The sequence below is a fragment of the Chinchilla lanigera genome, unplaced genomic scaffold, assembly GCF_000276665.1.
Source record: "Chinchilla lanigera isolate Chin_1 unplaced genomic scaffold, ChiLan1.0 scaffold00034, whole genome shotgun sequence".
Lineage (NCBI taxonomy): Eukaryota > Metazoa > Chordata > Mammalia > Rodentia > Chinchillidae > Chinchilla > Chinchilla lanigera.
The window spans coordinates 11,745,905-11,762,254 of NW_004955435.1; the positions used below are offsets into that span (position 1 = coordinate 11,745,905).

The 16,350-nt window shown below is 41.8% G+C and overlaps 2 long non-coding RNA genes across 2 annotated transcripts; one reads left to right on the forward strand and one right to left on the reverse strand.

Annotated features, from left to right (window-relative positions):
* Window positions 1-1,934: 1,934 nt before the first annotated feature.
* Window positions 1,935-10,539, forward strand: LOC102017493. The gene is made up of 2 exons (XR_261678.1): window positions 1,935-2,032; window positions 10,146-10,539. It is a non-coding gene; the product is annotated as an uncharacterized LOC102017493 (long non-coding RNA).
* Window positions 6,054-11,207, reverse strand: LOC106148991. Its single transcript, XR_001234844.1, has 3 exons — window positions 11,112-11,207; window positions 8,337-8,427; window positions 6,054-7,412 (listed from the first exon to the last, which is right to left on the reverse strand). It is a non-coding gene; the product is annotated as an uncharacterized LOC106148991 (long non-coding RNA).
* Window positions 11,208-16,350: the final 5,143 nt, after the last annotated feature.

Sequence of the window (16,350 nt, forward strand, 5' to 3'; positions counted from 1 at the left end):
CTAATTTGTATTATCAGAAGATCACTGGTCCAGGGGTGGAGGATGAATGGAAGTGATAGGACATGGAGGTAGGGAGACCAGTAAGAGGGCTCCTCTTCTCAAGCTAACCCCACAGAAAGTTGCGGTGGTGAGAACAGAGAGAAGGCATCAGGGTCATGACACAAGAAGGAGGAATCTACAGGACTGGTTACTGGCTGCCTATGGGGGCTGAGGGAAAGGGACGAGTCCAGAATGATGCTCACATTTCTAGCCTAAGCCACACGAAGAGTTGAGAGTTCACTTTCCTGGGAAGAAAACTCTAAAGTAGAAGGTGGTAAGATGTTAAGGCCGTGGGGAAGATCACCAGTCTAGTTTCAGACGAGATCGGGCGCGTTCAGGGTGGTATGGCCGTAGACAGCACCAGTCTAGTTTCAAATACACTGAATTTGAGGAGCTCTTAAAACAGTAGTGTGGACATGCTAGGTAAATCAGATACAGTATATGGATTAGTATCCACAAGGGAACTCTGAGCTTAAGATATAATTTGGGAAGTTGTTGGACTTTAGAAAATATTAAAGACTGAGAGCTGAATGAATTTATCTAGGGAATACAGCTTGGAAAGAGTCCAGGACAAAGCCCTGAGTCTCCAACTTTTAATGGTTAAGAGAAGATAGTTAAGAAAGAACACTGAAAAATTGTTTCCAGAAATCTTTAAGTTGATGTTTGGGCAGGAAAGGGTTCATTGCCTCAGGTGTCTGCAATGGGAAGATGTTTACATCGTCATGCTTTTTCACAAATCCACTGAAAAATACAGAGAAAGGAAAACTGCCCTCAGGTTTACTGCTATCTTTCAGAAAATTAGGTGTGATTAATTTTGATTGTCAACTCAATTAGCTTGAGAAATGCCTAGTAAAGCAAAGTTCTAGGTGTGGCTGGGGAAGAACATGGGGCTTGAACTTGGGGACTATATCTGGTCCCCGGCCCCTTCCTCTTGTCAGTGTTCCCTGCTCTGATTCCTGGCTGCCATGAGCTTACTCCACTATGCCCTTTCACCGTGATGTTTCTGCCTTGGAACTAGCCAGCCATGGACCGAACCATTTAAATGCTGAGCCAGATTCAACCTCTTCTTTAACCCGTAGGTGTTACGTATTGTGTCCCAGTGAGCACATTACATTGCATCACCCAAACATTAGCAAGTTGTAAAACCTCTTACAATGATCACACTTACCCGCTGCTTGAAGTAGTGATTTGCGAGTGAATGCTAGAGGTGGCTATAACTCTCCCACGGAGGAGAAGTAACAACATCTGTTTCTCCTCTGCCTCCCAAGCCCACAGAAATGCCTCTCACTGATAATCTGCTGCAGATAGTGTACCTTCTGGTTCACGGCTGTGGCAAAGTGTAGCGCCCAGCCTCATGGCCCCTACTGTGCTCCAGTGCTCCAGAAGAGGTGTTCCAGTGTGTGAGTTTGGCTTCGCTGTGCTTTTTAATGTTTCACGAATCTCTAGGCTCCTGAGTCCAACCTTTTATCGTTTGTAATTCCGAAACTGATTTCTAGCCTTCTGACAGAACCACCTCTCTGGCTGCTATTTTTCCGTTTCCTTTGCAGTTTCCCCTCCTCTCTGTACAAACACATTGTTACTGTTTTCCAGAAGGAAGGACAAGAGAAATTAAATAATTTGCTTGTAATTATAGAGCTAATAATTGTTAGGTTTTGGCGCTATTGAGAGGCACCTACGGAGGTAAAAACAAGCCTTTATTGCCGGCGGAACGGAACGCAGGAGATCCCAAGAACCCTCAGAGGAGGGAGCTGGGAACAGGATTTTATTAGGTCAGACTGGGGGTGGAGTTAATATGAGCAGGTGATGCGGCATGTTGGGAGCGGATTGGAGGGTTGTTGGCGCATGCATGAAAAGGAAACAGGAAGTTTATTTTGAGACTAGAGAAAGAACCCGGAAGTTGGGTTTGAAGGGACACATTGTCATTTTTTGGATCAAATGCCATTTTGGATTACTACCATGATAGCCCTGGCAGAACTTCACACAGACAAAAACGGTCAGTAATTATTATTTTAATCCAGATTTATCTCTGCTCTGTTGAAAGGAACAGTTAATGTTTGATCAGTCTTACATGTCTATATTTGTTTATCTGAGTATCCAATTTGAAGATATCAGTATGTAACACAACCACCATTGTTAATTTCCTATCACCTTGTCTGAAATTCTGTATTGCTTGCATTGTTTTTGTGTTATTTTGTAAAGATATGTGTTTGTTAATGTTTTCATTCTTTTATTTTTAAAATAAAAGAATTCAGATTTATCTCAGTCTAAATCATGCTGTTTCTGTACATTAATCTTTTATGTACAGAATGCACAAAATAAAGACAATTCAAGGAGAAAAAGAAAAATAAAACAGAAAAGACAATATCATTATAAAAATAGAAAGGAAGGAGAAAAGAAGCGATCCCTTCTGTTCTTTCCCTACCCCAAAATTGCCTCTTGCCTTGGTTTTTGTATGATGGCATCATGATGCCCTGGCACACACCTATCCAGCTCTGTATATTCTCCTTTTTCTTTTTTTTTTTTTTTTTTTGTTGTTGTTGTTGGTGGTTTTTTTCCAGTACTGGGAATTGAACTCACCACCTCAAGCTTGCCAGGCAGGTGCTGTGCCACTGAGCTAAATCCCCAGCCTCTTCCTTTTTCTCTTAAACCTGGTCTGTCTCTTTTTCTCCCACTAGCAAAAGTCTTCATCATTCCTCATCAAAATCATTGCAAATTCTTTTCTCTTTTCTACCCTTGCACCCAATCCAATTCATCACATTGCTGCTAGAGTGATCCATGCAAAGCAGAAAACTGACCTTTCAATTACCTTTCAAAAGGGCAATAGCCCTTTTGTGTAAAGTTAAAGTATGTCAGCATGGTCCAGACTTGCCCTGCTGTATTTCCATGATCATATTACACTGCTTCCTGCATGTACCCTATGAGCCAACTATACTAACTTACTTACTATTTATGTACAAGTCATAATTCTTTGGTCTCCAGTCTTCTACCCATTGTTCCTCAGTCTGGGGTGTCCTTGTCTTTTCTTGCCTGGCTGATCATTATTCCGTCTTCTCTCAGGGCTCTGGCTAGGAAGTGTTTCCTGATGTGGGATGATTCTCTTCACCCCGTCATCACCTTTTGCTTACCACTATTAGAGCACCAGCCACCCTGCACTACAGCTGCTGTTTTCTACCAAATTGTGAGCTCTTTAAAGGCAAAGACTTAACTGCTTCCTCTGCAGTAGGTATTTTCTATATATTCAGTTTTTAAATAGTCATTGAATGAATAAATGAATGAGTGAAGCTATTTATGAGGACTGTGCAAAATAAAGAGAATATATGTTTCCATACTGACCTACTAATGGGAATAAAAACACCTTCAAGAGTTGATGGTCAATCTGATGAATGAAATCAATGAGGACAATATGGAATATAAAAAAGGAAAGTTGACCAAAGGCCAAGAGGCCAAAAAAATGTACTGAATGCAGAATTAATTGATTGGCTATCAATCAGTTACCAACTTCCCAAATGAAGACAAAATGGTAAAAGCTTAGCTTATTTTTTTTTAGTACATATTTGCAGTGCATGATGTTTACATGCATCTTAGGGAGTAGATACATGTACTACCATCTCGTGACTGTCTTTATTCCCCTTCCCCTCCCTTGTCTTCTTCCTCTTTCTTTTTCCTCTTATTCTCTTTCTTTTTAGTTCATATTTGCAGCGCACCATGATTGCATTTATTACGGGTGCTGGTGCATGTACATAGCAGATCTTAAATCTTCTTATGCCCCCTTTCTCTCCTCCCTGCCCTCACCCTTGGTCTCTTGATCCCCTCCCCATTTGCAAAAGAACTATCTGCCTGTTTCCTTTTATCAATGTTTTATTTTCTTTTTAATTTATTTGAACTTTGAATTTCTCATATGAGAGAAATCATATGTTAGTTAAGTTTGTATGTCTGGTTTATTTCACTTAACATTGTGTTTTCATAATAGCTAAATCTTGGAAGCCACCTATATGTCCATAAACAGACAAATGGATTTAAAAAATGTGGTGTCTATACATAATGGAATACTACCACACTCCTATAAAGAAGGATAGTGTTCAAGTTACATTCATGTTATCTATTTATGTGCTACATGTGCTTGCTTTGATCAGTTAGTAAATCTGTTTATAATTTTGTCTATATTGTATACATTCAATTGCTGTGAAATAATCCAATTTGTCAAAATTCCAAACTTCAAATTTCTAATAAGGTATTGAAAATAAAAATCATTGAATCTGAGTATATCCTATCGACTGTCTAAGTAACTACTTCCTAGGCAAGGATAGATATTCTTGGAGGTGGCTCCTTGCATCACCACCTCGTAGCTAGAGAAGCTGGCCGGGAGAGGGTAACAACATTCATATCCAGATGAGAACCACTGTGAGGCCTTTCCAGACAAAGGACTAAATCTTTTCCACTCATTACCTCACTAAGCCCTCTCACCAGCCCTGTGGGATTCGTGTCATCGTTCTATTTTACCAAGGTGGCAGGGGGCTTCGAAGGGTTAAGGCAATTTTCTAAAGTCACAGAACCATCAGAGACAAAGCTGTATTTCCCACTTTCCCAGCTCCAGACTTGTCCTTTTGACCACTCATTCGCTACACTCTCCTTCCTCTCTGAAGTGAAAAATCACTCAATCAGGGATTTTGATAATGGGCAGCCGAGATGTTTGCCTAAGAGAAAAATGATACAATGGTATTTTGATGTGTCGTGATTTCTACCGTAGTAGAGTGTCACCTACTGAGAAAGGGTTTGATTTGGACTAGTAAACTAAAACTCATCTCCTGGCATTGAGCTCAATCGGCCCCTCGGCCCTCTTACACAAAGCTGATTGCTCCTTCCTCTGTACGTATTTCTACATGTTTTCCTAAAGGCATTCTTCTTAGTCATATGCTGCTGTAGTTTGTGTGTCTGTTTCTTCAGTGGGACTGTGAGCTTCTCGAAGAAAAAGATGGTGCCTCAGTCATCCTTCATCCCCAGCACTTTGGAGCCTGGTACATGCAAACCTCTCAAATGCTTGTCAAATGATTACATGAATGAGTTACACAAATGGTGAAAGTATAACGCAATCCATGATCGGGAAGTAAATGAGAATGAGAATCTCTCAGCTTATGCACATAGGATATGACCTAGACTTCCTCTGCTCGGAAAGCAAAGCTCATCTTTTGAATTATTGCAAGAACAAAAGGAAGAAAATGGAAGAGACACTCAAAGGGCAAAGCAGGGCTCCGCAGTCCTTGGGTGCTCAGCAGGTGGCTGGTCTTCTGGCCAGGAGTAGACGAGCACCCTCCCTCTCAGGATCCTGCTGCTAAAAACAGGGACTTACATTCACCTTTTAGTTAGGAAATAAAATATTGATTCTGAAAACGGCTGTAATCAAAATTACACACGTGCACACACTCCAAAATAAACAGCACAACTCAAGTTGCAAATCAACCCATTATTTCCATATATGCTTGCTTGTTCTGTAAGCACTTTGCAGGCAGACTACATAAATATTCTCGAGCTGACTGTCTGTTCAGAAGCATAGACCATGTAACTTGGAAAACTCTCAGTCACGAAAAACAGTGAAGTCTTAAATTAGTTATGACCTAACTTCTGAAAAGGGGAGGGCTTCTGCACCCCGGACCTCCCTGACGTGTACAGAAAAACCCTTCTGTCATGCTAGTTGGCACCGAGATAGCGCACTTAAGCTGCTTAATGTTACAGCCACACTTTCAGCCTTGCAGACTAAACTGTGGAGAGAAAAAGTGAACGCTAAATGCCTGCTGTCAGCTCTGGCGCTCAGATCTGGAAATAAGCGTCTTTCCCACAAGAAAAAGAAATAAAAACAAACCACTTAGCCTTGGCTTTTGTAGACTTATGAGCACACACATATTCTCTCACTCTCCCTCTCCCTCTCTCTGTCTCTCCCTCTGTGTGTCTGTCTCTCTCTGTCCCTCTCTCTGCCTCTCTGTCTCTGTCACACACACACACTCACTCACACTCACACCCACACACATACTCCATACCATCATCCCAAAGTGGAACAGGTTCACATTATGGGCTCGAAAATCTGATCCAAGTAGAGACAACAACCCAAGTCTCTAGGACTCTGACGTCCAACACAACTTTATTTCTTGTGTTTATACTACATCCAACAGCAGGAGCCATGAGCAGCACTATTTTTGAAGTTTGTTTCTTCTAATTAAAAGAAATATAGGACCAATATTTTCTAAAGTAGGCTAAACCATCTAGTTCATACCCCACGACAATTGTTCCTTTTGGAATCTTTGTTATACTGATCAATAAATACTATAATTTTCTCAGCCTAGGGCAGTGCCTGCCACAGGGAAAGTATTCAATATATGTTCATGAATGAATGAATGAATATACAAACAATGAGAACAAATGAGCAACTGTAAAGATAAGTATGATAAAAATGATAAAAGTATAAATATGATAAAAATCGTCATAACACAGTAATAATGTTATCACAACTTTTATCAGCTGGGACACAGACAAGGGAGTCACTTGAATACCATCATGATGGACCTGTCACATATTTGCAAGGCTTTGTGAGAAATGTTATTTGGTTCCTCCAGGTCATACCATAATGTGGGAAAGTGCAGTGTTCAGCTTTTTGTTCCTTACAAAGATGTTTTACATCATCATGTAATTTTATAATGTGTCTTATTTCAATCTGTAGTTTAAAGCCTACAGATTAAATCTTCAGTTTATAGATAACAGCAATCCCAGAGGAGTCTTTCATATATTGGAGTGCAACCCAAAGATCCTAACTATGAACTCATTCTCCAGCACTACTGGAAGTCAGTAAGAAAGTCTAGCTCAGTCCAGAGCTCTGGAACCTTCCCTGAAAGTCTGAAGTCTCAGAATTGGTCTGTCTGTGGGCTTTAAACTCAGAAGTCCAATGGCAGTCTACAGTTTACAATCGCAAGAATCATTCTAAGGCACGATCTCATATCCAGATAAGTGCATTGCCAACTTGAATGCATGTGGGATTATCTGAAGGTCTGGTTGCAGTGTACACGTGGATCCAGTAGGTCTAGCGTAGGACCTGAGCACCTGCTTTGCGAGTAAGCACCCAGGTAATGAAACATGGAGAGGGCTCCATTCCAGCAGCTGTCTGGAATCTCTGGGCCCATCCACAACAGCACCTCCTCTCAGGGTAGCAATTACCGAGGCGATACGTGTGGTCAGCTCAGAGGAAGAATTTGGAAGTGCTTTCTCTCTGAGCACCAGCCTGCCGAAGTACAGACACCGGAGTCAACATACATGAGTTGGAAGCCAGACACTGGTACTCAGGCTTTGAGGCCTTGGGCTAATTATTTTTGGGTCTTCAGTTTTGCCATCTGTAAAATAGGGATGGGAATACCTACTTAACAGAACTGTTATGAAGATCAAATCTGCTCAGACCTAAATTTGACACCCAGCTCCCACCTTGACTCTTGATAACTGTGAGATGTTAAGAAAACCATGCAGGCTCAATCAGCCTCACTTTTCTTATAGGGAAAAGGAAAGATGAATTAACTTGGGAAGCTGTTTTTGAAAATTAAGTGAAGCAATTCAATGTCTCCAAGATGGGACATAATACCTGAAGTTCACATTTATTATAAAATATTATTCAGTGTAAGAGTTCAGTGAAAAGAAGTTCAAAAAAAGTCATATACATAAAAGACTCAGGGAAAGTGCTTGGTGAAACTGCAGTCTACTGAGTTGTGGAAGACAGTTAGGAGCTGCAGAGTAGAGAACGTTGCCACTTTACAGCCAAATCAGAGCCCCACACAGTTCTGTCCACCCTTCAGCTGACCAATTTTATTCACTTTTTATTTTTCTATTTGGATTTTTTTTTTGTCTTTTCTTCCAGTACCAGGAATCGAACTCATGACCTTGCACTTGCCAGGCAAGCGCTTTGCCTGAGCTAAATCCCCAGCCCCCTATTTGGATATTATTAAGGAAGTCTTCCCTGCTCCTCAAGCCAAGTTCATTCTATAGCAACTGCATTGTTATTATAGTACTTGGCATCTGTCACCATAGTTAACTAATTGGGCTCTACCTCAGTCTCTAAGGGCCAAAGGCAGGAACTTTTCTACCTTGTTTAGCCCTAAACTTAGCACAACATCCAAGAATACTTCAGGCATCATGTTATCTTTTTCTGCATATTTTCTTTTGTAGTGCTGGGGTCAAACCTAGGGCCTCAGCATGCTAAGCAAGTGCTTTACCACTGAACTACATCCTCAGCCCCCTTATTTTCCTTACAAGAGACAGGGTCTTACTGTGTTGCCCAGACTGGCCTCCAGTTCACACTCTTCCTGCCTCAGCCTCCCAAGTAGCTGGGGCATGCCTCCATGTGTGGTTCATTTTTTCCTAGTTGAATGAAACAAAAATCAGAATTGAAATGATTGGTTTTCAAAATGTATTTGAAATAAGATACCATTTCTTTCTAAGAAACATAAAAGATCATAACTTTCACTGAACTCAGCAACAGGAATTCCAGGTGACCTCCAGCCCTTTGGACCTTGCAGAGAGGGAAGAACACAGGTAGAGTGGTGTCACAGACTGATGTATCTCCCAAACTAGCAGAATGTTGAATGCATCAGAAAATGTCAGTGGTGGGATAACCACCCTTATTAGTGTATATGTGAGATGCTTCTGCAGCACAGATAGAGCAGCAACTTCTTCTATGGGAGAGCAGTTGGCGAAAAGCACAGAGAGCTGAAAAGAAGAGGGCGTGTGAGCTAAACCTCGAAGGATGGGCAGGAACTGACTTAGCAAACAGGACTTGGAAGCACATTTCATTTATCTAACGGGGCCTCCAGAGCACAGATTCTGAAACGCAGCTCTGCCATTTATCACTCCTGGATCCCTAAGCAAGGTACCCTGCCTATGATACTTTAGTTTTCTCTTCTGAAGAGAGAGGTGTTCTGGCTTGTGTTTAGATGTCCCCAAAACTCTCATGGGGTCATAGGTGGGTTTTTTCAGAGGTGGCTGAATCTAGAGTGTGTGATGGATTATGGTGGGATTGAGGGTGGGTGACTACTAAATCAGTCCACTGATTGGTTTAGAACAGCCCTAATCCCTGTAGTCTGGATAAGATAGAAGGGGCAGAGAGACGCGGTGAAGGCCCTTGTTGCTTTGCTACCTTCTGCCTGCCATCAGTGTTTCTCCTGTGAGGCCTGTCTGCCCCGCCACCCTGCCTTGGAGCCAGAGGATTATGGACTGAAATCTCTACAAAGTGTGACCCACATAAACTTTTCCCCCTTTAACTTAGTTGTCAGGTATTTTGTCTGAGCAATAACTAAGATAGGGACCAACAACAGAGCATATCTGTTAGCTTTCTATGATGGTTAGATAAATTAATGCATGTCAAATGCTTGGAGGAATGTGGCATTTAACAAGGTTATGTAAATCTTTTGTAGTTCTTCTGCTGCTGCTCTTGATTCGGTATAACCAAAATTATTTTTATTTGATAATCAAAATTTGGCCCTTATTTTTTAGACAGGGTCTCACTATGTAGTGCGGGCTGGCCTTGAACTCACTCTGAGCTCACTTCCAGGCTGGCCTTGAACTTCCTGTGATCTCCTGCCTCAGCCTCCTGAGTGCTGGCATTACAGGGGTGCACCACCACGCCCAGCTAAAATTTGGCTTTATACTTCCAATGGACTCAAGTCCACCTGTGTACCAGGCCACAACCAATGAGAATCACTGCTTCAAAGAGAATGGAGTGAAGGCACGGTGGTCAGAGGCGGACACACTGCATACTAACTGGCTGCAGTAGTCCAGGTAAACAATGGTGCCTCCCATCCACTGTAAACAGAGCAGTCAGCCCACGCCAGAGCTTTGAGTTATTGTTTGAAGGAGTGCTGGGATAATGCTACTCACAGAAGAGAGGTTTGAAATCTGCCGTGCATACTTAAGTGCTGGTGCCAATCAAGTGAGTATTCTGCTAAGACTTTTTTTTTCATGGCTATTTTTTGCCTCATAATCTTTAAGGCAGGAAGCTGGCTTAACACATCAAAGTAACATCATTCATTCGGTATGCGTTGTTCTGGAGTAATCTTCCTCATCAATATTTCATGAAACAGACTCCCTGGAATGGGCGCTCAGCCTGAAGGTCAGAGAGGATGACTCACTGCTGACGTTGGAAGGCCCATCTGAAACCCACTGCCGTCACACGCAGAGGCTGTGCACAGCCGAGACAGAGGATACTGCAGCCTACCACCGGGACAGAAAGAACGCTAGAGAGATGTCTGCTTTACAAAAAGCCCTGCAGCGTCCTGAGCCAGTTCCCCGCTCTAGATGGTTGTTCCTATTATTACTCAGCTCCTGGGTTTTCTTTCTCTATTTCCACCTGATTACGTGTCAGGTGATTGTCAGTCATAAGACAGTTTGGTCACATGATAAGATGGTCTGTGATACCTGAATACTTCCTCCCTCCCATCAAAGTTGCACCAATAAACAGAACAATTTTGGTGAAAATCTTAGAGTTTGACAACTTCTATCTCAGGTATTATTCTGTCTTTTCTGGAGGAAAAGCGCATGAGCACACACACACGCACACAGCCTGTTAGAGGTAAGCCAAAGAAGGTCCATGTATCTCTCCCATTCTTCCTTAATACATTATCATGAATTTATGAGAGTGAGGACCCATGACCAGCTAGCTTTTTTGTGGTGCATTTATGCAGTGCCTTGTGCATACATCTGTTTTTCATGGTTAGATAATGATTCAACCCTTTGTCCAGATTTTATTGGAGACTCCAAAACTCTATTGTATTTAAAACGCCTTGAATAGATACTTCTTGTTTACGTTTTGCTGTCTTGTTAACTTAGAGCTCTTTGTTCTATGTCCTCACCAGGCAACACACTCTTCTCAGAAGCTGGATAGAGCGTTTCTCAAAAGGAGGGTCTGCATGAGCATTGCTGGGGACCTGTTACTTATGCAAATTCTCCAAGCTGCCCCAGCCTGCTCAGTGAGACCCTCTGCGATGAGGTCCAACAGTCTATGTTTTAACAAGCCCTCTTGGCATACTCTGGTTCTGCTGCATACTCACATTTTAGCGCCATTGCTCCAGATGTATGAAAATTCATTTTCAAACAAGTCGTATCCGATTCCGAAAGGTTGCTATCAAAGCACCCATTTTGTTGAACTTTCCTCAACATGTCAACTTATCTGTTTGAAATCCATTATTGCCTAAATAATAAAATACAAATTCCTTAGTTTGGCCTACAAATACCTTACCAGCTGTCCCTTACCCAAACTCACCTCCCTATTATACACACCATGCTACAGACCAACTATACATCCCCCATCCCATGCTACCTGCATGCTGGGTGATCTCCTCACATACTTTTTTCTGTCTTCACTGGGCACGCTCCTATTCTTGAATACAGAGCTCTGATATCACTTTCTTTCTCAATTCTCCATTCAGAATTAGATACTATGTCCTAAGTGTATCTGTATCTTCTTATTCATATGTCTCTAAAAGTGCCTATTAAATTATTTTATACTTTTTCCTTCCATGGCCATCTCTCTTGGGATAAAGAGCCAGTAAAGGCATCATCTCTGCTGAGCTGAGCTGCTGGGTGCCCGACCCTATCAGGCGTTTGACATGTTTCCTGCACTGTTGCTTGATGCCAGTATTACTCACAGAAAGAAAATCCATTATTCATTCTACTCTACATACAACCATGGTCAAGGAATGATCTTGTGTGATTACATCCTTGTTTATTGGGCCCCAAGGCTGTGTGAATAGACATTAACAAAAGAGAATGCAATCCTTTTGGATCAGAAAACACATGTTCCAATTCCATCATCCATAGTGGTTACCCTCGGGGCATCTGAGTCTCTGGGTCGGATACGCTGCTCTGTGTACCTTGCTAGCTGCAGTGATGACACAAGATACTATATGTCTACAAGACATTATCATGTCCCAGGCATCCACACTTTGATCTTATAATTGAACATTAAAGGAAACAATAATGCGCAGTAATATATAAAGTTTTCATTCCATCGCTAAACGTATAAGGCATTGGAACTGAAGAAAGGAAAAAAGGATGAAAGAAGTTGAACAGTTGAAAAGCATTCTTTTGAATTTAACCTAACAGAGGGGTCTTGATCCAGAAAAACTTCCTGTGGATACTCACGTTGCAGATACTCAGGGGGTTTTTCCTATCAATCTCTATGTCCTCACACTCCAGATCTGATTTCTGAAGGTGAAAGCAGCAAGGAGGGCTGACGCTTGTGTCTTCCTTTCCTACCTCCCTTCCACACATTTTCTATTCGCATGCAGGGGCAGCTAGCCTGGTGGGCTTATCGTCATTCTCCCAAGAGCCTCATGTTATACAATTATGCCAGGCTTCAAACTGCTTGCAGTCAGGTTATCAGGCTACTTCCAACCCCCGGCTTTTTGGCAGATATGAGGCTGTCCCGGGCAGGGTCTTTAACTCCCAGCCTGCGCCACCAAGCACAGCTGATGCTTAAAGCAAGAGTGAAGGAATTTGAAATTGACTCTGGCTCTTCAAAGTCTGTTCAAGGATGCTTGGCAGTTTATAAAATTGAGTCTTTTTAAAAATGAAACTTACTGCTTTGGGGGGAATAATTCGTATTACCCTTTCTTTGGGAATATTTCAGTCTACTTCGACAGCCTTGTTCAGATTCCATTAATCATACGATGTAATGACTTCCCTACTTTTTGATTTTTAAGATGCTTCAAGAGAAGTCTGCCTTTTCAAACATGTTTGTGCTACATTGTAAGCCATTTTCACTATGAGGAGCATTGTAAGATCGATAATGGACATACTGTGTGGGTGATGAGCACAGACACGGGCTAAGCAGGCTTGACCTCCTGCAGTGACGACGGTGAGCAAAGAGCCTAAGCCAAACTGAGAGGAAATAAGGGAAAGAAAAAGGAAACAAAAAAGTCAGAAAATGTCAGAGTGCCGAGCAGGTAGATAGTTGAAGGCTACCATAAAAAGGATGTGTTAAATGACCAAGGCAAGACATCTAGGAAGGGCTCAGATGCCTAGGACAGAGAACATATATTGGAGCTGTTCTAAGCAAAGGTGAGTGCTAAGAACAGAGAATCACTTGCCAGGAAGGCAGAGGCTGTTCTAAGCAAAGGTGAGTGCTAAGAACAGAGAATCACTTGCCAGAGGCAGAGGCTGAGACAGGAACTATGCTGAGGCTTGAATATCCATGAGACCAAGTTCAAGGTGGAACCACAAAGTAGATCCAAGACTCTCATAAAACTTGTACTTCTTCTCTGATGAGAATGAGGCTCATTAGCTCAGATGTGGTGTAGGAATAAAGGGAAAATCGCAGGCTTGGAAGAACTCATTGGGTTATTAAGTTACGCTACCTAAAAGAAATAATAATAGACTTTGTAAACATGGTATTTTATGTAGTTTTCTCCATGATGTCTCTCCACCCTGCCATGGTTCGTACTGTCTGACAGGAGGAGGATGTGTGTGTTCTGCCACAGAGATGCTGAAGAGCAAGAAACTTCCAAAATAAGAGGAAGCCTCTCTTTCTATTGGGTGACGGAGGCAAAGATGTACATAATCTCACTTGTCCAATGGTGTCCTCCTGACTCTCACAGCTAGACAAGACTGATTCAATTTCCCAGTCTACTGATTGGAAAATGTGCATGGCCTCTGGAACATTTCTGACTTTCCAGATGTGGGTAAGGGGGTTGGACCTCTTGTAGTCACTTCCAGCGCTGGGCTCCTACTTATACAGACATGCTTGTTTAAGAGCTCATTATCAGACATCTGACCATGCCAATTGTATGGTCCCATTTTCTCATCATATCGACCTGGACATTGAATTCAACCCTTTTTATTAATATCTGCCCCCCTAACCAACAAAAGAACAAGATAATACCATCACTGCGGTGTTTATATGAATAAAAGCCTTTGTCAAAGATTGAGGCAATGGCAGGATATACATCACAGAAACATCATTTAAAATTCACCACAAATATCTCCATTCCTAAACATCTCTTGGCCAATTCTCAACCTTGGACTCTTGTCTTCTGCCACATTCTTTGCCCTCTTCTCTTTTTCTTCTTTCTCCTATGCTTAAAAATTCTACTGATTTCTAATGCAGAGAAAGTGAATGATTTGTTACCTAGCTCTGAGGAATCCATATTATCAGTAGTTAGTCTTGGTGGCTGGGGATTTAGCTCAGCAGCACAGCGCCTGCCCTGCAAGTGCAAGGTTGTGAGTTCGATCCCTGGTACTGGAAAACAAAACAAAACAAAACAAAAAATAGTTAGTCTTGTACCACATGAAAGGAAAGTATTGCCTTACGATATGAAAGCTTAGATCTCATGCATAAACATTTCCACATTTCCAGTGATAATTTCATTGAAGAACTATTTCTTTGAGTCACAAGGTTTAAGGCACAAAGATGTCCACATAACATTTCTAATATGCAAAACTGGAGAAACTTAAATTTCAATCAGAGGGAATAGAGTAAACTCATTATGGTTTCGTCACTCAGTGGAGTACTACATTCATTAGGGATCACAAAGTTTAATTCACACTACAACTCCTACGTGCAAAAAACTGTAATTGCTTCATTTAATCTCTCATTCCTCTCACTTGATGGTGAGAGGTGGGGTGGTGGAATTAACTGATTGTCTGATATGACTTAAAGCTTAATTCATGTCAATAACTTAGTTGATATTCAGTCTTCTTGTATAACAGAGTTAAATCTCTCACATAGTTCCGCATCCTCTGCTTCTCTATCTGGTTACATGGGAGCATCTTACATGTCCTAGGACAGCAGTAAAAAAGAGATACTCTAGAGTACGGTTCTGGCTGCCTCTTCTGGTCGCTGGATCAGGCCCAAGGATGCTTTGCATGTTGCTGGCATCTGCCGATGCAGGCTGCCACTAGTTCAGTGCAACTGCATCTCTTGGCTTGGCCAAGGGCTGAGTGCTACTTAGGTTAAAATTTGCATTAGCTTCCAATGGCTGGATATCTGTAAGCAGCTATCATAGACTCCATCCAACCCGGACCTTATAGTGTACCCCCATGCTTTGTTGCTGAATTACCTTGTTCCACCACAAGAAACCCCATCACCAGCCCACTTGTTTGCAACTCAGAATGGTCATCCTTGGCAAAGGAAGGGTATTTTAGGAAGTGCCAGCCTGACCCTTTTCCCATCTGATTTGACCAAAGGGTTCCCTCTCTTAATTATCCTGGGTCACCCCGCTGTGCCAAAATGGCTCCTTCAAGGCATCCAAAAAAAGCGGGTGGGGAGCAGTAAAAGCTTCCTAGAGGCTGTTTGCTCCCTCAACATATAAAATGCACAGTAAATTGGGGCCCACATTTAATTCTTTTATTTTCCTCCCTTTCTTTCTCTTCTGTGTCCCTGCCTCCTCCAGGACAGGAAGAGTGAGCTTTTATTTTACTTACCTTTGTCATATGTATGCCCTGCACCTGCAGAACCTTCATGCTTTGGGGCTGAGGACAGATCGAGCACCTTCTCTACGCCATGGGGAAGGCTGTGGTCCAGGCAGTCCAGGCTTCCTGTAGTGTATAAGAGAGGGCAGGACACAAGCGGTAGAGAAATCCTTTTCTCCTGCAGCACAGTCCTATGTGCCTGTCAGGAACATTATTACTATGAAATAGTACTTCAGTCACTTTTTCCTGACAATACTCTCATGTCAGTTAGGAGGATATGGATATATTGGTCAAGGCAAAAAGATAAAGGTCAAGTACTCAGGAAGACAAAAAAGAAAAGAGAAGCAAAATACAAATAAAGAAGATAATAAAAGATGGATATAAGGTGGAAGAGGATGGATCTCTTGCAAAAGGGAATGGGTCCAAGGGAAGAAGGGTTAGGGGTGAGGAGGAGGAGAAGGGGAAATAAGCAGAATAAAGATGTGCCATGTGCAGGAACCCAATAACCTCAATGAATGTAAACATTATGTGCCATAACATGGGTTAGATTAATAATATAAACAGGAGTGATATTAGAGGAATTTAGAGGAAGAGGGAGGGAAGGAGGGAGGAAAAGAGGAAGCGGATTAAACAAGAAACAAGCTGTAATATGTACATGGATCCTCTCCCAAGATGACTGTAAACTGCATGCACTGCAAATGTGCACTAATAAAATAAGTTTTTAAGAAGATGAATAAAAAATTAATTAAACATTTATCTCCATTACAGAAAAATCATTTAAAGGTATGCCTATGAAGTTTTTTATAACGTGCAAAAACTTATATGCCTAAAAGGTATTGGAAAAAAAGATAAAAAATTATGAAAGAAAGAAAATTACGA